This window comes from Osmia lignaria, chromosome 14 (genome assembly GCF_051020975.1).
Source record: "Osmia lignaria lignaria isolate PbOS001 chromosome 14, iyOsmLign1, whole genome shotgun sequence".
Taxonomy (NCBI): Eukaryota; Metazoa; Arthropoda; class Insecta; order Hymenoptera; family Megachilidae; genus Osmia; species Osmia lignaria.
The window spans coordinates 13,415,719-13,428,651 of NC_135045.1; the positions used below are offsets into that span (position 1 = coordinate 13,415,719).

Here is a 12,933-nt window from a genome sequence, read left to right on the forward strand (position 1 = left end):
CACATGGTCTTACCTTAGATGCTTTCTGAACGTCACACGTTGACATAATAGTAGGGTCCTCACATTAGCGGGTAATAAATTCCAAATACATTTGTATCGATAACTAATATCCTGAGATGCCTACACTTTAAGGCTCTATCCTTAGGCTAACTTAGGATGTGATCATTTCTGCCAATAACAAAAAAAAATATGCCTTGTCTATAATGATTATCCGAAATGGGAATCAATTAAAGCTGTTTGGTATGGAACTTACCGAAATATTTTCAAAATGTTCAAAATAGGGGTATTCATAATGATGTATCAGGGTATTGTACTTACATACTTACAGAAGCACGTTTAACGCATAACCAAGCAAGAGATGAAATGGGACTGTTAACACACGATCGAGCAAGAAAGAGAATCAAGAGAAAGGAGCAACTCCTATCATCTCGCGGCACAGTTCAACTGCGAAGGTCGGTCAATGGCCAACGCCGGCTAACAGCCGCTAAAGTGGGAAGGGAAAGCTCGATGGTGAAAAGAAAAAGAGAACGATACACGTTGAGAGTGCAAGGGAAGGAAAAAGAAGGATGTAACTCGGATGGTACCAGAATATCATTACGTTCAATTGCTATACGGCGACATCCAGCGACCAGATGGTACATGTCAATGCACGTGCGTGCGCCCGGAGAAAAAAGGCTTGACACTGGCTGCCAGTCGGGTTACTGTAACAAGATTATTCAAGTTCGCGTCAACAACACCCAACTACGACAGATTCCATCCTCGTTTGGAACGCGGAAATTTCTTCGTCACGGCAAAACATTAGCGGACAAGCCAGCTGATCGTTGATGGAAATTACTACTTGTAGACTCACCTATGGCTAAATCGATCAGATGAATCTACAATATACCTACTTACATGTTGTAGGTACCTATTATGTCGGCATATCTGTGATTATAAGGCAGATTGACGCAAGTTACATTTCAATATTTCTGCAACTATCGCATCATTAAGATCTAAAAGACAGCATTTGTGCTTTTAAAAAGAATTACTTTTCTCTTCAAACCAGCAATGCAATAAAATAGAATTCCAATTTTTATTTATATGCATATATACACACACACACACACACATACACACGAGTATACGTATATACACGTATATCAGTCATAATAATCTAATGTAAGTACAAAAAGTTTCAGTCTGACCGATTTATTATGTGAAAAAAGAATTTTAAGTTTTGAACTTTAAACAACATTGCCTGCAAATATGGCTTATGCTGCTTTGTTTTATAATTGCAATAATTTATTAAATGTTTCGTGGAGAAAAAAGCAAAATTTTTTAAATGAAAATCTGTTTGAACGATAACCTTAAAAAATGTATGATTGGAATAATATTCTTTTAATATAGTCTGAAGTCACCGTGAATACGGATTAAACCATTATTGTTCAAAGATAAGTTCCGCGAATAGTTTGCGAAACTCGCAGCTTCTGATTATCATAATCACATTTACCGTGTCCAAAAACGAATATTTATCACCTCTTCGAACCTGTATAAGTCATAGAGTGCAAGAGAATAATTTTTCTAACCTATAACAAAAGCTTAACATTTGTTTCTATAAGTACTTACTCTGTGAATCTCTATTGCCTCGGTTTCTTGTTTATCTTCGGCTAATTAGTTAGTAACGTTTAGACAAAAGAAGAGAAGAAGGACGATTTATCTTTTGTCATGTATTTGTAAAAATGAATAGCTTGTGATAAATAATGAAAATACTTTTAAATAAGATCAACACTTACATTTCTAAAAGGTAAACTATTGCAAAAATTTAATACTTGTATTTAGTGAATCATAATTATACATATACGTTAATAACATTGCAAATAAAACGTTCTAAAGATATTGTTAATTATTTCTCAAACACCGATATTACATTGATTAAAAATTTCTATTCATTTCAAAATTTCAATTTTAATAATGAAAACATAATAATAGGTCAAATTAGAAAGAACTTAACGTCATCGCTATCTAATTAAGCATTTGAAAACAGAACTTCTCAATCGTTCGTTAATAACCTTTTTTTTAATGTTTTATCGAAAACCTCTAATTTATGAACTTAATTATTTAATTAGGAATACATTGTTCGATTTGCCAATTCACCAATGAAATGTTACGCGTTAACCGTTCATACAAATAGAGCAATCAAAGATTATGTTGTCGCGTAAAAGCAATACATGAACACGAGTTTATCTAATTCTACGAACAGAAAGACGGTTTTACGTAAGAAAAGCGTTGCAGTTTCATTTAATCGTAGATTTAAAAGTAGGCCAAGTTATTTCATTGATCGTTTCCCGTAATATACACACCAACGACGCGCGTTCTCATTAATTAAAGACTACAGAGAAAGCTAATTACGAACGTTTCGTAATGATTACGACGAACCATCGGCATTTGTTATCTAATGTAATTTTCAATTACAAAAACGCAGTAACAGTTCTGATTTCCTCAAACAGATGCAATCGTTATCTTATTTGATACTTCTACGAAAATATTCATACCTATTTGATACCTTTACAAAATTTTAAACACTCGTTTGTTATTTGAAGTAATATCAGACAGATATTAATATTTTACGATCAGTGAAGCATCAAAAGAGCATCGACCACTTCTTTCTTTATGTGTAAAATGATATAACACCAATTATCGTATACATATCGTGTTTATACTAATCTTTTAATTATATAAAAAATTTATACATATATCAGGCTTCCTTAGGGAAAATGACGATATAATGGAAGTAGGAGTTTTCAAAATCTTAGTTTTTATGATATTAACATTAAATGTAATTTAGAACAAAAATATAATTTTTTTATTATCAAATATTATAAATGTTAGTATATAACCGAGAAATATGAACAATAAATAAATGTACATTCAAATTTTTGCACGTAAATAATAGGGCCAGATTTCTATATACACACACACCTATGCCTATGAGGAAGGGCGAGAACTCGAGAAATTATCATTTTTCCTGAGGAAGCCTGATATGATCGCGAGTGCAGTTAAGTTGAAAATTAATTAATTCAAAAACTTTATTAACACGTCGACTGCCCCGCTAAAAATAGACATATGTAGTCAAACATTATTAAAATACTACATAGTTATTAAGCATAAGATCGATTAATTTTCAAATTTAAATTTTCAATTTGGTAAATGTTTTAGTACAATATTAATGGTATTCAAGGTTTATTTTTTCTTCTATTTTGCTAGTAATTCAATTATATAAAATTTGAGACTGCAGTCACATGTGACCACCATTGCAGTCAACGTATTACCTTCAATTTTTCAATATTCTATTTGAAAAAGAAAAAGGGTTAATCATTTATCGATTTTCGAAAATAATTTCTAATTATTTCAATTTTTATATTCGTTTAACGTATGATCACTTAAGCATTAATGAAGGACTTTTTTGCAACGATCTACTCACTAGTAGTACTGGTTCACCAGTTCCGTGTTGAAATAAATTTTCCTGAATGCCTTCTTCTTCCTCTTCTTCTTCTTACACCGTGTTAACATTCCCTGGCAACGTCTGGAAACAGAAGAATGAAATAATGTAGTTCATTAGTTGGAAAGCATCACTTGCAATCATGTTCCAATCGTCTTGCTGGAAAAAGAGGGAAAATGATACCCTCTATCATGTCGTTAGTATTTCAAAAGAAACAAAAAAAGCCAATGATTTACTGTAATTTCTCAAGTTGAAAACAGCAAAAAAAAAAAATACTGTGCGTTGCTATAAAGTGGTCACTGATTTATATGATAAAAAGTGGTTTGTATAAATTATTGAAGTGGACTGATGCAATTTAATAAATATTTCATTTTTACGTTACAGAATACCGTCGTGCCAGAGTGTAATAAAAAAAAATTTATATTGGTGCCACGATGCGTGTGCGAAACATTGACTTTCGCTCTGGTTCGAGAACAGGTCGACGATGTTGTCGCGTGAATTACTGATAATTAGCAAACAGATAGCTGGTGCGAGCTCAAATAGATATAGGAGAAACACATATTTATTAGTTAAACCTAGATTAAACTTAACATTAGACACGCTGTTGACCGAAATCATGGAATCATCTTATTCAAAATTATATTTTATAATATAAATTACATAAATAATTTATATTGCTATTATTTTCTTATTGTCATTTTGTAATAGATAGTAAATATATGAGGATTGTAAAAAAGGATCTTTGATTAAATACAAAAAAGAAGAAAAGAGTATTTCTAAAAATTAATAATTAGTAAAATCGATCCAAAATAAATCTTCAAATAAGCTCCATGATTTATTTACTTAACTTTTTAACTCAATGAAAAAAAAAAATTAGTACAAGAAACATCGAGTTAACCGAAGTTATTAATTAATTTAGCTCCCAATCAACATTTAATCATCACACAGTTACGATGAATATAAAATATTGCGACAATCGAAGGAAATTATTTTAGCTGAAAATGTAATATTGCATCTAATTATTCCAATCCAATACCGACTAATGATTAAATTTTATGATAAATAGGTAATTATTATCGCTAATATTTACCAATTTCATTACACTTGAAATAACAATTCCTCCAACGTGATTAAAAAATTGTATTGTTTGTCTATAGCCTAGAAAAAGGAAAAGAATTCGACTTTTAATGTTACTTAATTTACGCGATTATTTAGTGATGATTAAGTAACTGATTCTCTGTGAACCTTAATTTCTATTCTTGAATTTAAAAAGAAATAGAATGAAGATTAATCCTCCTCTTTTTCAATCAACCCGGAACACGAGCTTTTAATAGATTCATTGAAACATCATCCGAAAATCATAAAAAAAGATTTCACGCGAATTAGAAACGCGACAAGTATATTAGAGGGCATGCTCCTAATTTTTTATCTTTAAAATGAACAACACATAGAAATATTCGAGCTCCGGCTGTCAGCTTTTAATCGTCATACCATGAAAGAATACGTCGACAGTGATGACATGGGTGTTCTGTGACATTTAGAAAAAAGGAATGGTGATGTACGAATGCTTGATTTGAAGAAAAAAAAAAAAATTCCTTGATCTGTTATTCCATTGTAACAAGGTCAAAATACAGTGTAACAAACACTATTGATGTGTTGACAAAATTATAATCAGAAGGAATAATTAATACAAATTTCATTAAAATACTATATCAGTTAATAAAGAAGAAAAAAAGACTGAGCACTCTCATTTTTCACAGATGGTCAATCTAAAAAACTGATAACTCTTCAATTAAGAATATTTCAACAGCAATAATTAATCATCGATTATAAGATAAATGTCAGGTTTTAAAGAAGGAATACAAAGATTGATACTTTTATAATAAATTGTAATTTGAATTATGTATATTTTAAACTTAATTAATAGTTTTATATATTAAAATTTAAAAAATGGCTTAACAGTTCCTTATATTAGAAAATTTTATAATTTAATACTAACTTTAATATTATTTCTAATAATAGACTGTATAATAACATAAATAAATGTACAGAAGTAAGTACTAAATATTTCCTGTATTTATTCTGCATATATTTTACATACATTTTGCATACATTTTGCATATTCGCCACATATGTATGTATGATGCTTCCATACATTTCCGTAGTCTAAATATTATACAGGGTATCCCGTAACTAGTAGTGCAAGCGAGTAGGGGATGATTCTACGTGAGAAATTGAATCGAAAATGTAGAATAAAATTTTTTCATATAACGCTTTACTTTCGAAAAAAAATAAGTTTGAAAATTTGTCGAATACGCGTGCACTTGGACCGGCTTCAGCTCGACGGATTTCATTGTAGATCACCTCCATTCTTATTCGTAAACGTTATCAATGAATCGATGGAGAGATTTCCAGAATTCGTCTAATTTATGAACTGTTGGAAATGATGTCCACGTTGTTGCAAATATAAATGTACTCTCCTTATTAAATTGCATCGAACGTTTTCTAATGTGTCGTTGTTCAATTTTAATTGTTCAAACGCTATAATAATTGTTTGTTTTAATTGTTCAACGCTCGTCATGTCATCATTGTACACAATCGACTTAACATGACCCCACAAATAAAAATGTAAAGGTGATAGGTCCGCGTACTCGATAAATTTTCAAACTTATTTTTTTCGAAAATAAAGCGTCATATGAAAAAATTTTATTCTACATTTTCGATTCAATTTTTCGCTTGTACCACCAGTTACGGGACACCCTATATATTACTATAATTTAAAACGCTAAGCTGTTCAATAAGATAAAAATCTGGTATAAAAGTTTACTTGCGAATATGTATAAAATAAATTTTACTATTAAGTCATGTTCGACTATTCTTATTCTTATTCTTAAGTCATACCAACTATTCTTACCTCTAATAATAATTAAAGTTTTAGCATGTCTTGTAACATATGGCTATTTTCACTGCAGTAATCAACGTATTAGGATACGTGTCTACCTAAGGATAAAACTCGTGCAAGAAGCTATCGAGAGAGTTAAGCTAGCGGACAGTGGTTCTCAACACATGTCCATTGGCTCTTGATAGTTTTTCGTATGAACTTTACTACCAAGTGGACGCGCTCCTCCCCTTAATAATAACTCTATCTTATAAATTTATAAATCGTTGAAGGTATTATACTGCTTTGTCCTTTTACGAATATTCTGTTATACTTGAGACGAGGAATGTATAAGTAACACTGTTAAGAAAAATATATGTCATACACCGTCATTATCAGTTTTCCGGATTGAAAATTCCTCCTTTGCCTTACAATAAAATCAAAGTAAATTCATTCAAAGAAGATAGAGCTGAGGTTAATAGTAGTAAAAATGGTCGTTTAATCTCTAGAATTTAAATTAACTATTCATATGTGACATGAATACCTTGAGATTAGCCTGCAAATGAAGTACATGGACGGCACATTTATACAAAATTGCCTGCCAGAAGCAGCGGTCGGTGATGATTTGCAAGCCCAGCAAACAGGATTTTCAAGACGCTCGGTATTAGTTTCAAAGATGTTCGTCGATTCATCAAGGCCATGATAAAAAGGAGAATGCTCGTTTTTCACGAGTATAGTGTAGAAGTTAGGGGATTTGAAACAGGACACTAAGTAAGCATATTCTTATTCTGTTCTTACAGTCTGTGCTAATAAAACTTCTCTGTGAAATGTTTTGCTTTCAGTAGAATCTACTGAATAGTCCTTTCATTCCAGTGAATGCAGTGATTGTAAGCAATGCAGTTTTTGGCTGACTCCTGCGGATGTTATTTTTTCCACGGCGAAAAGATTCGAATGAAGGTCATTTTCTATTGCTAATACGACGTTAACGAATAACTGAAACAGTGAATGAGAGTCAAAAGTTCTGAGAGTTTCCTAAGGGGATATTCTAATGTAAACAGCGTTTTGCAATGTGATGTTTAAAAAAATTAAATTAAAGAAAATCATTAAACTTAATACGCTAACATTTGTACATACTTAAAGAAATAATACGAATTTTTATTAAACATTCTATTAAAAATTGTAGGAGTTATAAACATGTAAGTGCGAAATACCTGAGTAATCAGACACCACAAATGTGGCTATCGTTCGACCAACAAGAAATAATATAAAAAAAGGACTGGCAGAATGACGAGGGTTTAAAATAAAAACTTCGACTTTTATAAGGATTTTTAAACTATTAAAACATTTTTAGACTGATCATACTAATCTTATTCACTCATTGTACTATAATGATAACTTTTGGTCATAATTTGCCATAATTAATCAGAAAAATTAACCTTTTGTAATTTATTTATTGTCGTGATTTTAATATTGCCAAATAATTTCATAAAAAAAAAATACGAAAATTCTAACATCAAAAAGTGTTATTAATAAGCTATCACTTTGTAAGATATTAAGATAGCAGTTACGAACTATTATAATTTTCAGTCACAATTTTAATGATTAGAATTACAAATTAATTGGTCTAAAGGTCTTTGGCATCGATGATAATGTAAAATAATTTTCTGATACCTTACAAGCAGCGATCGATACTGCGAAAAATATTGAAAAATAATACTTGCGGTTTAAGTTATTGGTCAGGTTACGATAAACGATATTCTACGGACAATAAAGTCTACTTTATACTATATGTATAGATTCTAATTACCATATTGCTATGTTGTAAAGAAAGTTAAAAGAAAAAAATGTGATTAAAAATTCAACCCGGTTGACTGTGCAACAGATCCATTTATTATAGAATATATACGATAATATAATGTGGATACAAAAATGCGTTCCGACGAGTATGCCATGCGTTCCGGAAGTGGAGTTTACAATAGAGCGGTCTTATAGCCATAGTGGAGGGGGAAATCCACTAAATGGTTGGCAACCATTACACGCGCGTTGTTCGCAAACTAAATAAAATTTCGAAAATAAGTCTTCTTAAAATAAACGCCAATTTTCTATTTCTTTTTCAGTCATTCATTTCTGTTCACTGATTATAATACAAAAATAAATAATTATCATTAATTCTATGAATTTATTTCATAATTCTATTTTCTCATTTCCTTGTATAAGTGAAATTTTACTTTTCAAGAATATTCTTCAATCATAAATAAAGAAAATTTTTGATTTGGCGTAATAATCCAAAGGAATATTTACACCTGTCCAATCGCATAAGTGTTACATGCTGTATTAAATTTTAAGCCAGCAAGTAATAATACCGGCCAATTATTCACAAAAATCTTAATTCGTCCAAAATAAAAGTAGCTTTAACACCTGATGTTTGTCATATTCATCGCGTGCTTATTTCGTTCTGTTTTTATGTGCATGTCCCTGATCTGATTGCGAAATGTATTTATAGCTTCGTCATATGCAAATTTAGTCATCTAAAGAAATATACTGGGACACATATTTAATGCAACGCAATCATTTGTTCGACTCTACTTAGTCGATATTTTTCAATTAACATTTATCAAGACTACTACTTTTTACAATAACTATAATTTTTACATAATAAAGAGTTGTCAAATGAAGAGTTTGACAATGAGTCTGAAGGAAAAACGATCTTACATTAGTCGTACAAAGTAAACTTCCCAGCATTAGAGAATCAAACTGTATCAATTTATCTCCCATTACCATTAAAAATCCAATTCCTGATCACTTCAGAGTAACTATCGCTGTTTCTTTAACATGTAAATGGAAAAATTCATTAAATCCTAATGATCTTTTGTAACCGACTAAATCTATGTTTTATTTTTAATTTTATATTTAAAAACGTACAATAATACAACTTTTAAAATAACAATAATAAATGCAAAAAGAGTAGTTTCTCATCACCTATAAATTAAAAATAAATTCAAAAATAAATGGAAATAATATTAACAAACCTTTAAAAATAATCAGTAATTACTGTAATAATTTTGAAGAATAAATTTTTAACATAAATTGATTATACAATACATATTTATAAACTGAACTGATCAAGAATTGATTTCTTAACGGTATACGCTTAAACAATTCGAATGTTATCAGATACTTCAATTTGTTTCTGAAAAACAAAAAAAAAAGAAAATTACATCAAGTAATCCATCAAACATTACTGCTCCAGTTCTTCTTCTCCATATATAGTTTTACCTTCTTCTTCGATTGAACTCAGACTATTATCACAAAAGATTCATAAATTTCTTCAAAAAAGAATCCTGAAAATACAGATATCTCTATTTGATCCTCCTGAAGAAACATTCCCTCTTGTATATCGAACAAAGGCGATTACAAGTATGTAATCATCGTTAGTGATGAGATACTTTGAAGAAGGTAATCTAATTATTCTTCATTATACTCGTGGGAAAAATATCTATTAATCATTGTATTGTACCTGCAGCTATTACGCACCAAAACCACTCGAGACTTTCACGCAGTGTGAACAGAGGCTAAAGATCAAGATTCCTGTCAAGATCTATCGAGACGGACGAATGCATCAGAGTGATCTTAAGTGGTTCTTGACCTCGCACTTCTATAACTTTATATGTATGTATAGTATGCATCCATGTGTAACTTCGAAGCACACGAGTCTTTTATACACGAGTGGTAAAATCATCCCTTAAAATTCGATATTCATAAATAAAAAGCAGACACTGCATATGATTTGCGAACTATCGTGTCTAGAAGAATTTAAAAAGTACATTAATGATTTTTCACACGGAACTGAAAAGAAATATATGACACCATATCGAAAGCATTTTAAATTAACCCTTGGACGGTGGACCATGGAAATAATCACAAGTTTAATTTAATTTTGTATTCCATATTATTTTCATTTCATAAATTTTACACTCTTCCTTTAAACATTATTTTTCCGCTATATAAAACTGATACTTCGTTTAAAAATGATACTTTCATTAACTTTAAGTTAATACCCTTGTATACTTTTGTAAGTTTGGGCCACGACTGACCCAGGCTCGACTGTTCAAGGGTTAAATTACATTTAATTTACATTTATTAGCCAACCCGTATCTAAGATTGAAAATCTTGAGAAGGGGGCTATCTATAGGGTTTAGACTTTTTGTCACTTTTGTACAGGCCAAACGGTAAGAGTTATCAAGAAAATTCTTGCGCCATTTTTTTAGTGGGTCAAAATCTCAACGAATGGCCGAATTTCTTTTTTTTTTTTTTTTTTTTTTCTTTTTCTTTCTTGCTACTTCCGATCTGACCGAGAATGGCCGAAAAAGGATTGGCTCTAGAGCGAATCTCGCTCTAGTTCACTTTATTTAGTTCTATAGATATTCTATTTTTAATGAATAAAAATATTTTATTTGGAAATCTGAAAACCTAATTTTTTCTATCTAGTTTTTCTACTATACATATTTTATGCAATTATCATAATTGATTTGGCCACCATCATCTATAGATGGCAAAATAAATGATTATTATTTCGTCAAAAAAGAAAAAAGTATTTGTACAAAAGTCAGCTGCCGCACTGTAAAATTCATACCCTTATTTCTTTAGTGTATAAATAAAATTTGATTTTCGCTAAAATTATTTAAGATTTCTTAAATGATATTATTTATGTTTCCTGTTTATTTCATATTTGAAACGTAGTTACTGAAAGCGGAAGCAGCAATAATTATGATCTAGTTAAATTAAGTAGAGTAGACTGTAACCGCGTCTTCTGATAGTCTTTGCAATCTTGTGCTCTTCTTTGAATTATGAGTGACATAATTAGAACCAGCTACTTGACCAACAGAAAAATCTTTTATAGCACTGTATCTCAGCGTACTTCATTACAACTCCATTTGCAACTTGTTTAGCAATATTTTGTTGAGCTCGTTAATGGATATATCATACATATATTTTGCTTATCACGATTGCGCTGAACACATTTCGTGATCGTAGCCTACACCCCTTTTTGAATGACAAAACACATCAAATCATTTAATTTAGAACTAGATTTTATACATTAATATTTTTCGGCAAAAGAGTATGTATTTTTATTTTCAAAATATTATGTTAAAACTAGCTACTTGATGTTGGCATGAAAACCTTACCTTGGAACTCTTTTGATTGTAGCACCTTAAAATAATATTATTCTAATTAAATTAGAGATAAATCGTTAACGATTAAAAGCTAATTAATTAGTTTTCAATCAAATATCAATTGAAAAATCTGTATATGTACCTGACTTGTCTACTCTTTTGCAATTTTGTAAAAATGATTACATTGATTCACAGTAATTGAAAGGGTTAAATAGCGTGTATGTGACAAATAAGGTATACGCAATCTTGAATAATACCTACACTGCTATGTCATGCAGCAAATAGAGCTTCAAACTATCAAATATCAAACTAGTAGTACGTATCGATGACTCACGATCAAAGATAGAGTATTAATTACAAACTTTCACAATTGATAATGGATAAAGTGGAGACTCTATTAGATGGATCTTTTATTATCAAAACACGATTCAAATTAGTAACCATAAGAATAAGAAATCGTTGCAAGAAAATACATTTTCTATAGATGAAGCACTACACGATTTCAGTTTCATGAACTTTATCCAGAAAATGTTCGTTACCACTTTTATCATTTATTAGCCGTGTCGCCAAGTTGGCATGAATTACACCTGTGTTACATGTCATCTTAGACAAGTTGACCGAAAAAACTAACCCATACAGAGACGCTGGTTACCGCAGATAACACAAGCATGGTTAATAGTAAATAGGTCAATCACCTTCGTAGATACACTAGCTGTTATATAAATCTTAAAGCTGTAACGCAACACCATAAAGAGTTATATAGTAGCGAGTTGCTTTATCGTTCGCAGTTCACAATTTCGCGGAAGAACTCGATTTAAATAGCCTTTTAAATTGAAAACTTTTTCGCTTTCAATGAGATCCACGTGATATTGGAATCTTACCATTGTTATATAAACGACAAAAGCCGTATCTGTTAATAATTTCATGATATTTCTTGGATTCACATGAAGTTTATACTGTCCTAACAAAGACTTTTAAGAGAGCTACAGTGAAAATGGAGATGTATAGTAAGACCTATTTATACTCTACTTGTTAAGTATATAAACAATTAATCCTCAAATATAAATTTTCAATTTATTACAGTATATTATTACTATAAAAGTAATTCCTTTTCTACATTACAATCGGCCATTTTTCATTCTTTCTGTATATTTTAATACAGAAAATACAGTTGAACATTTCTTCTCTTTCTTTTTAGATTACACCTAGGAGACATTGATCGCCAGATGTTTTTGAATATAAATTCAAATATTAAATTAAATTCCAACGTTTGAACGGTTCTGGAATGCTTATTTTTATACTTATCAGAAGACGTTTCAGTACGACACGTGGAGGTTTTTGAGATACCAGATCCAAGTTTTTATGGCATACGATGTACATACCAACAAGGTTTTCTTCCGTAA

General features: G+C 30.5%; 1 long non-coding RNA gene across 1 annotated transcript in view; it reads right to left on the reverse strand.

The window, feature by feature from the left end:
• The window catches only part of LOC143306081 (uncharacterized), a 103,843-nt gene that overhangs the window by 60,338 nt on the left and 30,572 nt on the right, over positions 1-12,933 (reverse strand). Inside the window, exon 2 of the long non-coding RNA XR_013063482.1 lies at positions 3,461-3,562. This is a non-coding gene — a long non-coding RNA (uncharacterized LOC143306081). The remainder of the gene's footprint in view (positions 1-3,460; positions 3,563-12,933) is intronic.